Source organism: Cebus imitator, unplaced genomic scaffold, assembly GCF_001604975.1.
Source record: "Cebus imitator isolate Cc_AM_T3 unplaced genomic scaffold, Cebus_imitator-1.0 Scaffold12, whole genome shotgun sequence".
In the NCBI taxonomy this organism is placed as follows: Eukaryota; Metazoa; Chordata; class Mammalia; order Primates; family Cebidae; genus Cebus; species Cebus imitator.
In genome coordinates, this window is record NW_016107327.1 from 2093958 (window position 1) to 2111057 (window position 17100).

The window sequence follows — 17100 nt, forward strand, 5'->3', positions numbered from 1 at the left end:
CACTGTGGAAGACAAAGAAGAAGCAGGCACCTTCTTCACAGGGTGGCAGTATGGAGTGAGTGCAAGCAGAGATGCCAGATTCTTATAAATCATCAGATCTCGTGAGAACTCAGTTACTATCATGAGAACAACCTGCAGAAACCTCCTCCATCAAGCGATTACCTACATCTTGTCCTGTCCTTGACACGTGAAGATTATGGGGATTACAATTAGAGGTGAGATTTGGGTGGGGACACAGAGCCAAACCATATCAGCAACCAATGCTGAATAAGACAGAATTAAAGTGGAAAAGGTGACATATTAAAAACACTAAAAAAGGCTTTCAGGCTAGAAGAAAGCATTGAAGAACATTTAGATAACTTGTGGGTTGGTAGTGACTCTTTAGATGCAACACCAGAGACATGATACACAAAAGAAATAATTTATAAGCTGGACTTTATTAAAATCAAAATGTTCTGCTCTGTAAAAGACACAGTCAAAAGAATGAAAAGGCAAGCCACAAATTGGAAGAATGTATTTGCAAAAATATATATTTTACAGGACTGTTATCCAATATATACATAGAACTGTTAAAACTCAACAAGAGGAAAGCAAACCAGCTGATTTAAAACTGGGTGAAAGACCTTAACAGATACCTCATCAAAGAAGACATCAGATAGCAGATAAGTATAACGAGAAGATGCTGTACATCATATGTCATTAGGGAAATGCAAATTAAGACAACAATGATATAGTACTACTTATGTTAAAAAATAACTAAAATTCAGAACACTGACAACACCAAATGCTGATGAGGATTTGGAGCAATAGAAATTCTTATACCTTGCTGATGGAAATGCAAAATGATACAGCCACTGTGAAAGACAGTTTGTTCAGATCTTTTGAGAGTAAACATACTCCTACCATACAAACCACAAATCATGCTCTTTGGTATTTATCCAAAGGAACTTGATAATTAATGTCCACACAAAAATTTGCGCATCGATCTTTATAGCAACTTTATTCACAATTTGAATCTTGGAAGCAACCAATATGTTCTTCAGTAGGTGAAACATTTAATTGGGATACATCCAGACAAAGAAATATTATTTGGAATCATAAATATTATTCACAAGTGAGCCATCACACCATAAGAAGACATCACAGAAACTTAAATGCATGTTACTATGTGAAAGGAGCCAATGTGAAAGGGCTAAATGCTGTATTATTTCAGTTATATGATATTCTGGAAAGTTAAAATTATGAAGACATTAAAATGACGAGTTGTCAGGGTTTAGAGGGGAAGGCGGAAAGAACTGGCAGAGTGGAGAAGATTTTTAGGGCAGTGAAACTACTCTGCATGATACCATAATGATGAATACATTTCATTATATATTTGTTTAAACCTATAGAATATATGGCACTAGGATGGTAGCCTAATGTAAACTAGAGAGTTGAGGTGATAATGGTATATCAATGTAGGTTTATCAATTTTCCCAAAGGTACCACTTTGGTGGATGTTGCTGAAAATGAGGATATCTTCACATAAGTCAGGGGCAGAAGACATATGTGAAATCGCTGTACTTTCCTATCAATTTTGCTGTGAACCTAAAACTGCTGTTAAAAAAATAGTGAAGCCTTTTTAAAAAGAAGGAAAAGAAGAAGGCTGTCAGGACCAATTAGCAGTAAGGAGGGGAGGATTATAATAAAGTGTGAAGTGGTTGGAAAGGTAGGCTAAAGTCGGATCACAAGGACCTTCTACGTTATCACAAAAAAGCTTTGATTTTTAAAGAAGCAATTGAAGAATTTTAAGCAAAAGAGTGCCATTATTCTATCTATTTTTAAGGTAATTCTTGCTGCTTTGTAGAAAAAAGATTAGAATGTGAATAAAATCAAAAGAGGGAGTCCAAGGAGGATGTAGCCTTCAAAGAAAGGCAAGTTAAACTACAATGGAGGTGAAGAAGGAAAGAGTTGTTTTGTTAGAGATGAAGTTTTATCTTAAGATAGTAACTATGTAATTTAGTATTTGGTTAGGTATGGGGTTTCAAGGACAGGGAGGATTGAAGAATCACTCTTGGTTTGAGACCTTAGGCTCTATAATTTGATGTGAGCAAGAATGGTATAGGGGCTTTCATTGTTGCTATTGTTTTTAATTTTCTCTTTTCTTTTTTCTGATTATAATACTCTGTTAATTGCAACAAATTTAGAGAATTAGTAAATGTTAAAAAGTTAAAAATTACTCATGTTCTATGTAAAGTGGCAAACCGGCCCCCCTGATTCAGTTATCTCCTGCTGGGTCCCTCCCACAACACATGGGAACTCTGGGAGATACAATTCAAGTTGAAATTTGAGTGGGGACACAGCTAAACCATATCAATCAGTCTATCATTGAGGGACATTTAGGTTGATTCCATGTCTTTACTATTGTGCATAGTACTACAATGAACATAAGCATGCATGTGTCTTTATGGCATAATGATTTATATTCCTTTAAGTCTATACCTAAAAATGGGATTTCTGGAATGAACTGCAGTTCTGTTTTAAGTTCTCTGAGAAATCACCAAACGGCTTTTCCTAGTGACTGAACTACGAAAATTACATTGCTGCTGGCAGTGTACAGGCACTGCCTCTTCTCTGCAGCCTTGCAACATGTGTTATTTTTTAATTTTTAAATTAAAAATGTTATTTTTTGAATTTTTAATAATAGTCATCCTGACTTGTGTGAGATGTTATCTTTCATGATTTTCGATTTGCACTTATCTAATGATTGGAGATCCTGAGAGTTTTTCATATGCTTGTTGACCACCTATATTGTCTTCTTTTTGAAAAGTGTCTTTTTATACCCTTTGCCCACTTTTTTATGGGGTGTTTAATTTTTAATTGTTAATTTAAGTTTCTTACACACTTTGGATAGTAGACCTTTGTCACATGCATAATTCACAAATATATTCTTCCATTCTGTTGTCTATTTATGTTGTTGACTCTTTCCTTCACTGAACAGAAGCTCTTTAGTGTAATTAGGTCCCGTTTGTCAATTTTTATTTCAGTTGCATTTGCTTTTGGCATCTATGTCATAAAATCTTTGCCAATGCCTCTCTCAAATGGTATTTCCAGGGTTTTCTTCATGGGTTTTTGTAGTTTTACATTTTAAATTTAAGTCTTTGATTCATCTTTAGTTGATTTTTGATGGTATAAGGAAAGGGTCCAGTTTCAACATTATGCATTTGGCTAGCCAGATATCCCAGCACCATTTACTGATCGGGGAGTCTTTTCCTATTGATTGTTTTTGTCAACTTTGTTGAAGATCAGATGGTTGTAGGTGCATCAATTTATTTCTGGGCTCTATTCTGTTTCATTGGTCTCTGTGTCTATTTTTGTACCAGTACCATGCTGTTTTGGTTACCGTAGCCTTGTAGCATAGTTTGGTATCAGGGTACTGTGATAATTCCAGCTTTGTTCATTTTGCTTAGGACTGCTTTGGCTATTTAGGGTCTTTTATTATTACATATGAATTTAAAAATAAAATTTTCTTAATTTTGAAAAATGTTACTGGTAATTTGATAGAAATAGCATTGAATCTATAAATTGTTTTGGGCACTATGGACATTTTGACAATATTGACTTTTCCTTTTCACCTGCATGGAATGGTTTTTCATTTGTTTGTGTCATCTTTGATTTCTTTCAGCAATGTTTTTGCAATTCTCATTGCAGAGTTCTTTCACCACCTTGATTAACTTTCTTCCCAGGTATTTTATCTTTTCTGGCTATAGTGAATGGGACTACATTCCTGATTTAACACTTGGCAGAAACTACAGGGTTTTCTAGGTATAGAATCAAACCATATGTAAAATGAGATAGTTTGACTTCCTCTTTTTATGTTTGGATGCCTTTTATTTCTTCCTCATGCTGGATTGTTTTTTCTGAAACTTCCAATACTGTGTTGAATAAAAGTGGTGAGAGTGTGTATTGTTGTCTGGTTCCAGTTTGGCTAGTAGGTAGCCTCGTGCTCAACCATGTGGCTTCTGTATATTTTCTTGCATTTGCAGACTTGCTCCTCAGTACCCTGATGATGTGGGCTTCTTGACCACCTGAGTGCTGGCTGCAGATCTTGGCTTGGCACTCCGGGGCTGCACACTGCAGCCCTAGGAAGAACTTAGGATTTATGTTTCCTCCCCAGCCTGGGGCAGCATGTTCAGGGAACTTGACAGTGGCAGTGGCAGAAGGCCTTCTACTTGTCGCTTGGGGCTGCGCCTCAGGGAAATGCAGAGATGGTGTGAGACAGCTATGCTGTGATCCCAAGCCAGGGTCCCTGCCTGGTAATGAGCTGAGTGGCGAGGGGTTCACGGGGAAGACAGACTGGCCTCTTCTCCTTAAGTAGCTGTGACATGCTGCAGGTGTGAGTACAGCATGCAGGGTCTTTGTTCCTTCCCCAGTCTAAATGAAGCAAAGGAAGTACCATTGCAATGGTAGTAGCAGAAGGGCTTTCAGTTGCTTCTGGGAGCTCCACCCCAAAGAAATGCAGAGCCACTGCCAGTAGGAATGTTCAGCCAGAGGTTGAGGTGGCTGTGCTGTGGCCCAACCCGGGGGTCCTACTTAGTGAAGGACAGGGGGTTGGAGGCTCACAGAGAAGAGAGACTGGGCCTTCTTTTGTACGGTAAGTGTGGCATGCAGAAGGCCTGAGTAAAGCCTTTAGGCTCTTTGTTCCTTCTCCAGTCTGAAAGCAGCAAAGGCAGAACTGCTGCAGTGGCATTGACAGAGGCACCGTCAGTAGTGTCTGGAAATTCTACCCCCAGGGAAACACAGAGCCGCTCCCAGTGGGAATGCTCAGTCAGGAGTAGGGCATCACCTTGCTCTGTGAACCCAAGGGTGCTGCCTGGTGTGGAGTAGGGATCGGGGCTCATAGGAAAGATAGACTGGGCTCCTCTGTGTGTGAAGGCTGTGGGTATGCGGAAGGTGCCAGTGACATGTCCAAGCCCTTTGTTTTTTCCTCCACCCAAGGGCAGTTAGGGCAGGTACCATTGTACCTGCAAGGGGGGAAAGGGCTGTGGGCTGTCTCTGGGATGTTCCCCCCAAAGAAACAAAAGCTGCTACTGACTGAAGAGTTCAGGCAGTGTCAGGGTAGCTACACTGGAGGCCCAGATTTAGAGGCCTTGCCCCATGAGGAGTAACAATTGCAGGGACACATGTGGAAAACTATTTAGCCACTTTTCCATAAGGTGGCTGTTCTGTGCTGGGGTCCACCGTAGTCCTTAATCACTGTGTTCCCTCTCAAGGCTGAGGGTAGTAGGGATTGGAGCTATGGAGCAATAAATATGGTGGACCTTCCTGCGTCCACTGGGAGCTCTATCCCAGGCAAGTGCAGAGCTGCTACTGGCTAGAGATCCCAGATGGGACTGGGGTGGCTCAGGTTACAGGTTGGGAGGTCCTGCCCATTGAGGAGTAGTGGTGGCAGGGAAACTTGTGGAAAACAGTCCATTTTTTTTGTAAGACAACTGTTTTGTGCTGTGGGCCCACACTAGTCTTTAATAATTTCACTCCCTCCCAAGCCTGAGGGTGACAGGTATAGGGACTGCAGAATAGGAAAACTGGGAGGCCTCCTGGTCCTTTCTGCAGCTCCACCTCAGGGAAATGCAGGGCTGCTACCAGCTCAAGAGCTCAGGTTGGGCTGGGGCGGCCATCATGGTCCTAGGTCGGTGGGCCCTGTTTAGTGACGTGCAATGGAGGTGAGGTCTACAGCCTGTCCACTCCTTAGTCTCACGGATCCAGCCCCTATTCTGAGGACAGGGGAGGGGGCCCGGTCTTTACTATTGTTGGAGCTGTAGCCACTGGTGCCAGGATGCCCAGTGGTCCAAGGCCCCTGGAAATCCACATGTGCCTGAGTGGAGGCTCTACTCAGAGGCCACATAGCTCTCTGTGTCAGTCTGGAGGCCCCAGAGGGGAGGCGTCATGAGGAATCTCTTGAGCCCAAGATTGAAAAGGTTCATGGTACAAGTGTGGGTTCCTGGGGGCTCTCACACAGTCAGCATTGCCCTGTGGAGGGGAGCCTACTGTGGTTCCATGCTAACCCCAGATGGGCGGGTCCTGTCTTGTTCTTCTTTATTGGCTCCTTAACAGGATGTTCCAGTTAAGGAACTACGGTTTACTCACCACTGTCTCCTCTCCATGACAGCAGTGCACACTAGCTGCTTCTAGTCAGCCATCTTGGCCCCAACCCCAATAATTTCTACTTCATGTAGGTCAAAAGTGTTTTACCCAGAAACTTTTAAATTGTTATTCAATCCTGGTTAAACATTTTTTATTCTTTATCTATTTAAACTACTTATTACATTTATAGTCTGTTTTTTCAGGAATCAATTTAACTGTCTAATTTTTTTTGTTAGGGTTTTCATGGTTTATTATATTTTAGTCTTCAAACTTCATCCTTCATTTTGTTTGAGTTCTTTAGATTTAGGTATTTTTCTTGTAAACTGCATACAGCTGGATTTTTAAAATCTTATATAACAATCTACCTTTAAACTCTCATTTTGTGTGCTTTGTTTGGGTTTTTTTGGGGTATTTGTGAACCTAACTAATGCATTTGCATTTATTATTGCAGACTTAATTGGCAACCATTGTCTTACTATTTCTTCTCCTCCTTTCCTCCTCCTCCTTCTTCCTCTTCTTCTTTCATTTGACATTTCTTTTTAAACATTTTCTGCATATGACATAATGTCAGGATAAATTTAAAAGTCGTTGAAATGAGTAAAAATGATCACTGGGTGTCCTGTCTAGCACACTTTCCAGATAATTAGCCTCTTTCATCACCTTTAAGCTTTTGTATAACTGTAAATTAGTGTTAACTATTAGAAATGAAAGTTACTTCATAGAAATGCAAATAGGTTTGGGGGTACAATTTATTATTGCCCTGTGTATATTGGCCAGTTGTGTGTCAATTAGTAAATTCTTCTAAGCACTTTTTAATTTTCTTTGAATATGTGTTAAATTCTCCTATGAACTAGTTTTTAATACCTTACTGAGTTAACACCTTAAATAAAATCTTTGATATAATCATTTTATAATTTTATGGTAGTAATGAATTTACTTTCTTTAAAAGTTTTTAGCAGTGTAACAGTATAAATGCTGTAAGAGTAGAATTTGTAAAGAAAAAAAAAAGGAAGATATAAGAAGCAGAAAAAAAAATAATGGGAAAGTTAGCATATTTCTCTGATTAAAATTTCCACAGATAGTTCCTAGTAACTGGAGAAGGAAAATACTTAAACAGGAAATGACTAGAGTCTAGACAATCTTTATCAACTTATAAAATAATAATGATGTGTCAAGTTCAAAATAAAATGCAGGATATAGACCTCATAGTGGGGCTTCTGAATACTGCTTATATAAATATGCTTGCTTTGCAATGTCCACAATGCTAAAAACATTAAGATTTGTGCATTTTTCTCTTTCTATATCATCATTCAATAAAACACATATGTTGCAGCACATGATGTTATTAAACAGATTAAAAATATTGAACAGGAACATTCAAGCTAGGGGTAGGTGAATGGGGTAGAAATGTTTTGAAATGTTTTCAGAAATAAAGTTAGAAATATTTCTGAACTTTAAGCCTAATTACATAAAATATGCATTATAGAAGCCCAAGAGAAATTTTTAAAGAATATCATAAAGTGTGTAATTTTAAAACCAGTAGGGAGAACATTATTTGAAAATAAACCACAGCTTCTGCACAGCAAAAGAAACAGTCATTAGAATGAATTGGCAACCAACAGAATGGGAAAACATTTTTGCAATCTACTCATCTGACAAAGGGCTAATAACCATTTAGATCTACGAAGAACTAAAATAGATTTACAAGAAAAAAAAAAAGCCCATTCAAAAGTGGGCGAAGGATATGAACAGACACTTTACAAAAGAAGACATATACAAGGCCAAGAAACATATGAAAAGATGCTCATGATTACTGGTCATTAGAGAAATGCAAATCAAAACTGCATTGAGATACCATCTCACGCCAGTTAGAATGGCAATCATTAAAAAATCTGGAGATAACAGATGCTGGAGAGGATGTGGAGAAATAGGAACACTTTTACACTGTTGGTGGGAATGTAAATTAGTTCAACCATTGTGGAAGAGAGTGTGGCGATTCCTCAAGGACCTAGCAATAGAAATTCCATTTTACCCAGCAATCCCATTACTGGGTATATATCCAAAGGATTACAAATCGTTCTATTATAAGGACACATGCAGCACTGTTTATAATAGCAAAGACTTGGAACCAACCCAAATGCCCATCAATGATAGACTGGACAGGGAAAATGTGGCACATATACACCATGGAATGCTCTGCAGTCAAAAACGATGAGTTCGTGTCCTTTGTAGGGACATGGATGAATCTGGAAACCATCATTCTCAGCAAACTGACACAAGAACAGGAAATCAAACACCACATATTCTCACTCATAGGTGGGTGTTGAACAATGAGAACACATGGACACATGGAGGGGAACATCACACACTGGGTTCTGGGGGGAGGAAACTAGAGGAGGGACAGCAGGGGGTGGGGAGTTGGGGGGAATAACATGGGGAGAAATGCCAGATATAGGTGATGGGGAGGAAGGCAGCAAAACACACTGCCATGTGTGTACCTATGCAACAATCTTACAGGTTCTTCACATATACCCCAAAACCTAAAATGCAATAAAAAAAAAAAGAAAAGAAACTACAGTAAATCCAAAGGATGATATATAACAAGAAATAAAATATAACCAATTATGAGACATAATGTTACTTGGTAGAAATAAATCCAAATGTAACACAATAAATACAAACAGGTTAAGCTCAGAAGATACGCTTTTTTAAACAGGGACATAGAAACTTTGTCTAAGCACACCAAACCACCTTCATTTTTATTTGAATTCTGCGAGTTGTAAAAATAATAAATATAAGTTCACCCTTGAACAACATGGGGTTAGCAGCACTGACCCCTGTGCATTTGAAAATCTATATATAATTTTTGGCTTGCCAAAGACCGAGCAGTCAATAGCCTATAGTTGATCAGATGACTTACTGATAACATAAACTGTCAATTAACACATATGTTATATGTGAATGTTATATGTTATATTTGAGATGGAATCTTGTTCTGTTACCCAGACTGGAGTCCAATGTTGCCATCTTGGCTCACTGAAACCTCCACCTCCCAGGTAGCTGGGATTATAGACACAATGCCTGGCTAATTTTTGTATTTTTAATAAAGACTGGATTTCACCATGTTGGCTAGGCTGATCTTGCAGTTGTGATCTCAAGTGATCCTCCTGCCTCAGTCTTCCAAAGTCCTGGGATCACAAGTGTAAGCCACACTGCCTGGCCCACATGTATTATATTTTATTTGTTTTATATACTGTGTTCTTACAATAAAGTAGTCTAGATAAATAAAATGCTATTAAGAATATCATAAAGTCCTTTCACCTCCTTGATTAGCTGTATTTCTAAGTATTTAGTTTTTTGGTGGAGTCTTCAGGATTATCTAAGTAATATAATCATATCATCAGTGAAGAGAAATAGTTTGGCTTCTTTTCCTAATTGAATGCCTTTTCTTTGTTTATCTTGACTCATTGTTCTGCCTAAGACCTTCAGTACCATGTTGAATAGGACTGGTGAGAGTGGGCATCCTTGTCTTGTTCCAGTTCTGAAGAAGAATGGCTCTAGCTTTTGCCCATTCAATATAATGTTGGCCGTGGGTTTTGTAACAGATAGCTCTTATTATTTGAGGTATGTTCTTTCAATGCCTAGTCTGCTGACAGCTTTTTATCATTAAGTGATGTTCAATTTTATCAAAAGATTTTTCTGCATCAACTGATATGATCTCTTTTCTTCTTTTCGTTTTTTTTTTTTTTCTGTTAATTCTCTGATTTGTGGCAAATCACATTTATTTTGCATGTTGAGCCAGGCTTGCATCCCAGGAATGAAGTTTGATTTTGCTGTGTTAACTTTTTGATGTGCAGCTGGATTCAGTCCAGCTAGTATTTTGTTGACGACTTTTGTCTATGTTCATCAGAAATATTGGCTTGGTTTCCTTTTTTTTTAAATGTATCTCTGCCAAATTTTAGTATTACAGTGATGCTGGCCTCATACAATGAGTTAGAAAGGAGCCTCTCCTCCTCAGTGTTTTGGAATAGTTTCGGTAGGATCGGTACCATTTCTTGTTTGTATATCTGGCAGAATTCAACAATGAATCCATTTGGTTCAAGGCTACAAAGCACTACTGAAAGAAATCAGAGATGGCAAAAGTAAATGGGAAAACATTCCATGCTTATAGATTGGAAGAATCAATATTGTTAAAATGACCAGACTTCCAAAAGCAAGTTACAGATAGCAATGCTATTCCAATAAAAATGCCAATGTCATTTTTCACAAAAGTAGAAAAAAACTATTCTAAAATTCATATAGAACCAAAAAAGCTATCTAATAGCCAAAGCAACAATAAGCAAAAAGGATAAAGCCAGAGTTATCACACTGCCCCAAATCAAACTATGTTATAAAGCTATAGTAAGCAAAACATCATGGTACTGGTACAAAAACACACACATAGACCAATGGAACAGAATAGAAACCTCAGAAATAAAGGCACACACCTACAACCACCTGACCTTTGACAAGGCCAAAAAAACAAGCAATGGGGAAAGGCCTCCCTATTCAACAAATGGTGCTGAGATAACTGGCTAGCCATATGCAGACGAATAAAACTACACACTTACCTTTCACCATATACTAATTTAAAACATAAAAATATTTAAATATGAGACTTCAAACTAAAGAAATTCTAGAAGAAAAACTAGGGAACAGCATTTTTAACATTGACCTTGGCAAAGAATTATTTATTGAGTCCCCAAAAGCAATTTGAACACAAACAAAACTTGACAAGTGGGACCTAATTAAACTAAATAGCTTCTATAAAGCAAAATAAACTAACAATAGAAAAAAATAGAAAACCTACAGAATGGGAGTAAATATTCACAAACTATGCATACAACAAAGATCTAATATACAGAATCTTCAAAGAACTTAAGAAATTAAATAAAAAATAAATAACCACATTAAAAACTGGGCAAAGGAAATGAACAGAGACTTCTCAAATGAAGATACACAGGCCAACATACGTATGAAAACATGCTCACCATCATTTAATTATTAGAGAAATGCAAATAAAAAAAAACAGTGAGAAACCATCTCATACCATTCAGAATGGCCATTATTAAAAATTTAAAAAAAAAAAAAAAACCAGATTCTGGTGAGGCTACAGAGAAAAGAAAGTGCTTACATTCCCACTCTCGGTGGAAAAGTTCATTAGTTTAGACACTGTAATAAGCGGTTTCAAGATTTCTCAAAAAACTTAAAATACGATTTGACCCAGAAACCCCATTACTGGGTATATACTCAAAGGAAAATAGATTATTATACGAAAAGACTGATGGACTCATCTGTTCATTGCAGCACTGTTAATAATAACAAAGAAATGGAATCTATCCAGGTGCCCATCAACAGTGGACTGAATAAAGAAGATATGGTACATGTACAGCATGGAATACTACACAGCCATAAAAAAGAGTGAAATCATGGCCTTTATAGCAACATGGATGGAATTGGAGACCACAATCCTAAGTGAACAAATTTAGAACCAAAAAATAAAATACCACATGTTCTCACTTATACATTGTTGCTAATCCATGCAGGGCTTAACATATTATGACGAGTTGATAGGTATAGCAAACCACCATGGCACATGTTTGCCTATGTAACAAACCTGTACATTCTGCACATGTATCCCAGAACTTAAATTTTTTAAAAACCTGGACATGTACCCTCAAACTTAAAAAAAAAGTTGTTGCTAAACATTGATCACACATGGGCATAAACATGGTCAGACATTGCTGACCACTAGAGCAGGGTGAAAGGAAGTGGGGCATGGGTTGAAAAACTACCTATTAGGTACTATACTTACTACTTAGATGCAATATACCAAACCTGCATATGTACCCTCTCTATCTGAAATAAAAATTGAAATTAAATTAAAATTTGAAGTAAAATAGGCGATGGAGAAGTATAAAACAAGTATACACTCAAATTTATTTAGTCAAATGTAATTTACTAATTTTAGAAAAAGAAACTCATAAGGAAGAGAAGTTATATTTACTCTTCATTAAATGGAAGTTGATCATCATAAAGGTCTTCATCCTCATTTTCTTCAGGTTAATTGGATTAAGAAATAAAGGAAGAGGAGAGGCTGCTCTTGCTGTTGCAAGGCTGGCAGTGGTGGAAGAAAATCCATACATCAGCAGACCTGCAAGGTTTGAGCCTGTGTTTTTCTAGGGTCAACAGTACTTATTGAAGCCACTTGTTCTCTTCTCATAAGAAGGTGTGCCAGAGGGAAATGATTGTCGTGTTTTATCCTTCATGTTTCTGCCTTCCCCTAAACTATTTTAGGTTTCCTTTGCTATAACACACATGACATTTTCCACAAATTAAATATTTTATCTTTGTGATTATAATTCTAACCAGTTTCTTTTTCAAAATAATATCTATGTATTAATATATTTGGGATAAAATGTGTGTTTATTTATTTTTTTTTTAAGACGGAGTTTCGCTCTTGTTACCCAGGCTGGAGTGCAATGGCGCGATCTCGGCTCACCGCAACCTCCGCCTCCTGGGTTCAGGCAATTCTCCTGCCCCAGCCTCCTGAGTAGCTGGGATTACAGGCACGCGCCACCATGCCCAGCTAATTTTTTTTCTTTTTTTTGTATTTTTAGTAGAGACGGGGTTTCACCATGTTGACCAGGATGGTCTCGATCTCTTGACCTCGTGATCCACCCGCCTCGGCCTCCCAAAGTGCTGGGATTACAGGCTTGAGCCACCGCGCCCGGCCAAAATGTGTATTTTTAATCTGTTATTCATGGACCTTCTTTGCTTTAATTATACCACTTCTCTGCTTTGAAGATTTTAAAATTATATTCTAGTCTTCTGAAATGGTTAAAAGTACCTAGCTTTATTTCAAGGTCATTGATATTATAAAATTATTAGACAAATCTAGTTTTGAACTTTTAAACCTGCATTATTGTAATTTAAAAGTTTCATTCTAAGCCTGCCTCCTGCTGTTTGCATTTGACCAATTTAAATTCTCAGAGCTTTCATTTTCCCTTCTGCAAATTGGACCTAGTAATAATACCAAACATTGCAATAATACTAGCATAATGTGTGACACAGAGTAGGTCTGAGCAAACTGTTGGTTAAATAAGAACATCACAATAATTATGACAAGAATTATAGTAGCTCACACTTATATAGGCAGTTTCAATATTCTGAGCACTGTTCGATGAAATAATTTATTTTTAAAATCTTTATTTGGTAGAGAAAAACCAGCAAAATGTCATAGCTTCAAACACTTGGGACTTGAAGTTATACTTTCTGGATTTGAACATTTACTACTTGATAGCTTTATAAGCTTGGAAAGTTACTTAACTTCTCTGTGCCTCAGTTTCCTTATATGTAAAACAATGCCTATAGGGTTGATAAAAAGATTCATGCAAAGCACTTAGCGTAATATCTTCAATTTAATGTGTTGCAACATGTGTTTCTTAAAATGCATACATGTTATGATCTTCATTTTACAAATAAACTAAGCTATAGAGAAGCAAACGTATGCAGTAGATCATGATCATTACAACAAATATTGTGTGAAACATATTGAATTATTTGGCGTTTTAAAAGTCAATCCATCTATACTCAAGCAAAACAAAATAAAGAGCCTAAGTTTTAAAGTTTTTTTACAATTTACAAAATGTGCATAACCATCATAACGTCTAACTTATAAAAATCTGATAGTAGGATTAGTGAATCAGGAGATGTACTAATGCATTTCCGTCTATAAGCAAAATAATCCTGTGCATTTTACTAATTAGAAAAAATACCACCTAGGTTAAAAAAAATGTATTGCTTTTAAATATTTATACATGTAGTCAAAAGAAGTACTTTGAAACTTTGAAACATTTGTATATCTGTATTTGCTCCAAACTCCTATCCTCTTATGACTCACTGAAAGGTGGTTAAAAATAAAGGTTTTCTAGTGAAGGTGAATACAGGATTTAGAAAAAATTAAAACTTGAATTAAATCCTACATGAGTATGTATAATGGAAGGGTGACACATCTCTTTCTATTCTATGCAGGAGAAATTGATTTAGATCATCAAGCAGGTGATTTATGAACAAAATGGAGAAGAGAAAAAATAAGGAATTTTGCTTTTAATTGTGATCTGTAAATGAGTTAGTTTTTGTCAATTATAGATACAGTTTTATGAACAAATTAACAACAAATGCTTCAGAAAGCCATTGAAATTTACTTAGAATATTAGACTAAATTTTATTTAGCTGTGATTTTTACACAGACTCTGTTAGAGAAAAAAATAAATAATGCTAATAATAGAATAATATTCTGATTATCTTAAGATGGAAAGCCCATTCATTACCTCTTTTTAGTTTTCTTAAAGCTCTTGATTTAACAGAGTAAACAAGGTTTAAGCGCAAACCTAAAGGACAGCTTGATCTTACAATCATTTCCCCTTATGCTTCAGGCTTACATTTTAGCTTTATTCATTACAGGCCTAAAGCTTCTGCTTTCTAAATGTATAGGTTAGAGAAAGTACCTTGGAGCTCACCTGCTCAAGATTAATAATATCACTCCAAGAAGATTAGAGCTATTACTCTTCCTGACCTGATCCAAATGGTACAAATGGGATTTTAAGGATGATGTCTGCTTAGAGATCCAATGGAGTGATGAGGTACAGGGGATAGCTACCCTGAGGAATCAGGAAGATAGACTGCCAGGGTTGTACCAATGATACACTATTAGGTTTAGCTATTACCCAAAGAAAAGATTATGTCTATAAATAAATTCATCCAGGCCTTTAATACAATGGACAGGGAGACCAATGGATGGACAGGCTAGAAACATAACCATTATTTTTTTAAAAAAGAACCTTAAGCTAGGTTCTTATTTCAATAGCAGAATTGCAGATGATACAGGATTGAATACACATGCACGCACACACAAAAACACACACATACACAAACATTTTGGCCCATATGATTTAATGTGAAACCTTAGAAACACCATTTTAGTAATTTTAAAAATTATTTCTAGGGAATTACCTGTGCTTGTCTTGCTTTTAGACTATCATGCTTCTGACTATGAAGACTAGAGTGTTCTGATTGTCTAATTAAAATTCCTTTGTGACATACTCAAAGAAGCATTAAAGAAAGCAAGAATACGTAAATCTTTTCATCTTAGAGAAAGATAACCACTGAAATTATGCACACAACACACACAAGTATAGCTCCTATACAAGTTTTTTTATTTTTTGTAATACTGTGCATAGTGCTTTTTACATATTGTATAATAAAATAACAATATTGGTAATAAATTAAATATAATGAATTAATACACATGCCACATATTTTTGATACACTTAATGGGCATTAATATCTTTGATTCTCACAGTCACACAGTTGTTATAAAACCATTTGAAAGATAAGGAAATTGTGTTAACAGAAGGATAAGTGAATTGCTTATTCCTCCACTCTTAAACAATTTAACTTATGTTAATTAAAAATTGCTTTAAATCTTTCTTATCATTCTGGCTCTACATCATTTCTTCAGGGACATCTTCCTGATCCCTAAAAAAGTATTTTTGCTCTCACAATGCCGTCACCTTTGAAGAAAGTATAGTGGTAATCTTCTTCATGCTACATTTTATAAAAGACTTAAGAATATACTATTAAAAGGAATCTTCATATATAGCATAGATTTTAATTAAATTGATTATTTATCAGTTTATCTTCTCTCTGTTCCCACTAAAATATAGGCTCATAATGCTGTAATGTGAGCACCTAGAATCATACCTGAAATTTATGTGCAAATGACATATGTTCCTATGAATTAATGAATGAAATGTGCATATAGAATTACTGCTTTTGCAAATACTAAAGAAGAATTGCTTATGAAGATAAAAGAGAGCTACCATTCAGTGAAACTGTCTGCTCTTTAGATTTTCTGAATGATTACATAATGATACCATTCATAAAAAACTATGACACAAAAAGGAAAGGTCACTGCTGGGGAAGGAGAGAGCTGATAAGAATGCTTTTTGATATATTGACTATAAGGTATCTTTGAGATGTTTTATAGAGTGATTTTCAATAGGTTTTAGAAGGAACAGTTGGAGCTCAAGTCATGATTTAGTCTTGGAGAAGAAGATTTGTGCATCAATGACATGTGGAGGAGGCTGGGGAGTGTATGTAAACACCAACAGAGAGGAGTGAAAGCTGAAATAGATGAAAACTGCTGACAGAATTCTGCAGACTCCCACTACATCAAGGCTAAGCAAAGAAGGCGTGGACAGAAGTTGAATGCTAGGGTATTATGTTTTTATTATATGTTCCAGATTTCTTTGCTTTAGTTTTATGTATTCATTGAATTTTAATGTCTAATTGTCATCCATTACCTACAAATGTCAAAGCTATTTTTTTATTTAAACAGGTATTCACACACACACACACACACACACACACACACTCTCACACACACAAGAGATGTAGGTGGATTGTGAAGAGGAATGTGAACAGTTTTATTAGCTAATTAAGAACTCTGAATCTTGTCATTTTGTCCTGTGGTTTTAAAATTTTTATTATGTCAGTTTTGGTAAATATTTAAATCTCTCCTTCAGACTACTTAGGAATACAGTTATTATAGAAATATGAAGAGGGGATGTATGAAAGGTGTTTTTAACTTCAAAGCTATTGAAATAAATAAAAACTATTAATTAGGAGTATTTTAAGTCATTTTCTTTTTATGACCTTACTTTATTTAGAATTAAATAGAAAGTACACAGTGACAAAATGGCACTCTGAAACCAGCTACAGATTCTTTTGTTTTTTCTATTATTAGTAGTTTCAAAACTAGATCTAATTATTCTGGCCAAAGAGCTAAGTGATTATAATATCAGATAATATTCAAAAATTATATTGTCCATAAAATATTATAAAGAAAAGAATTTATTTCCTATTCACATTTCC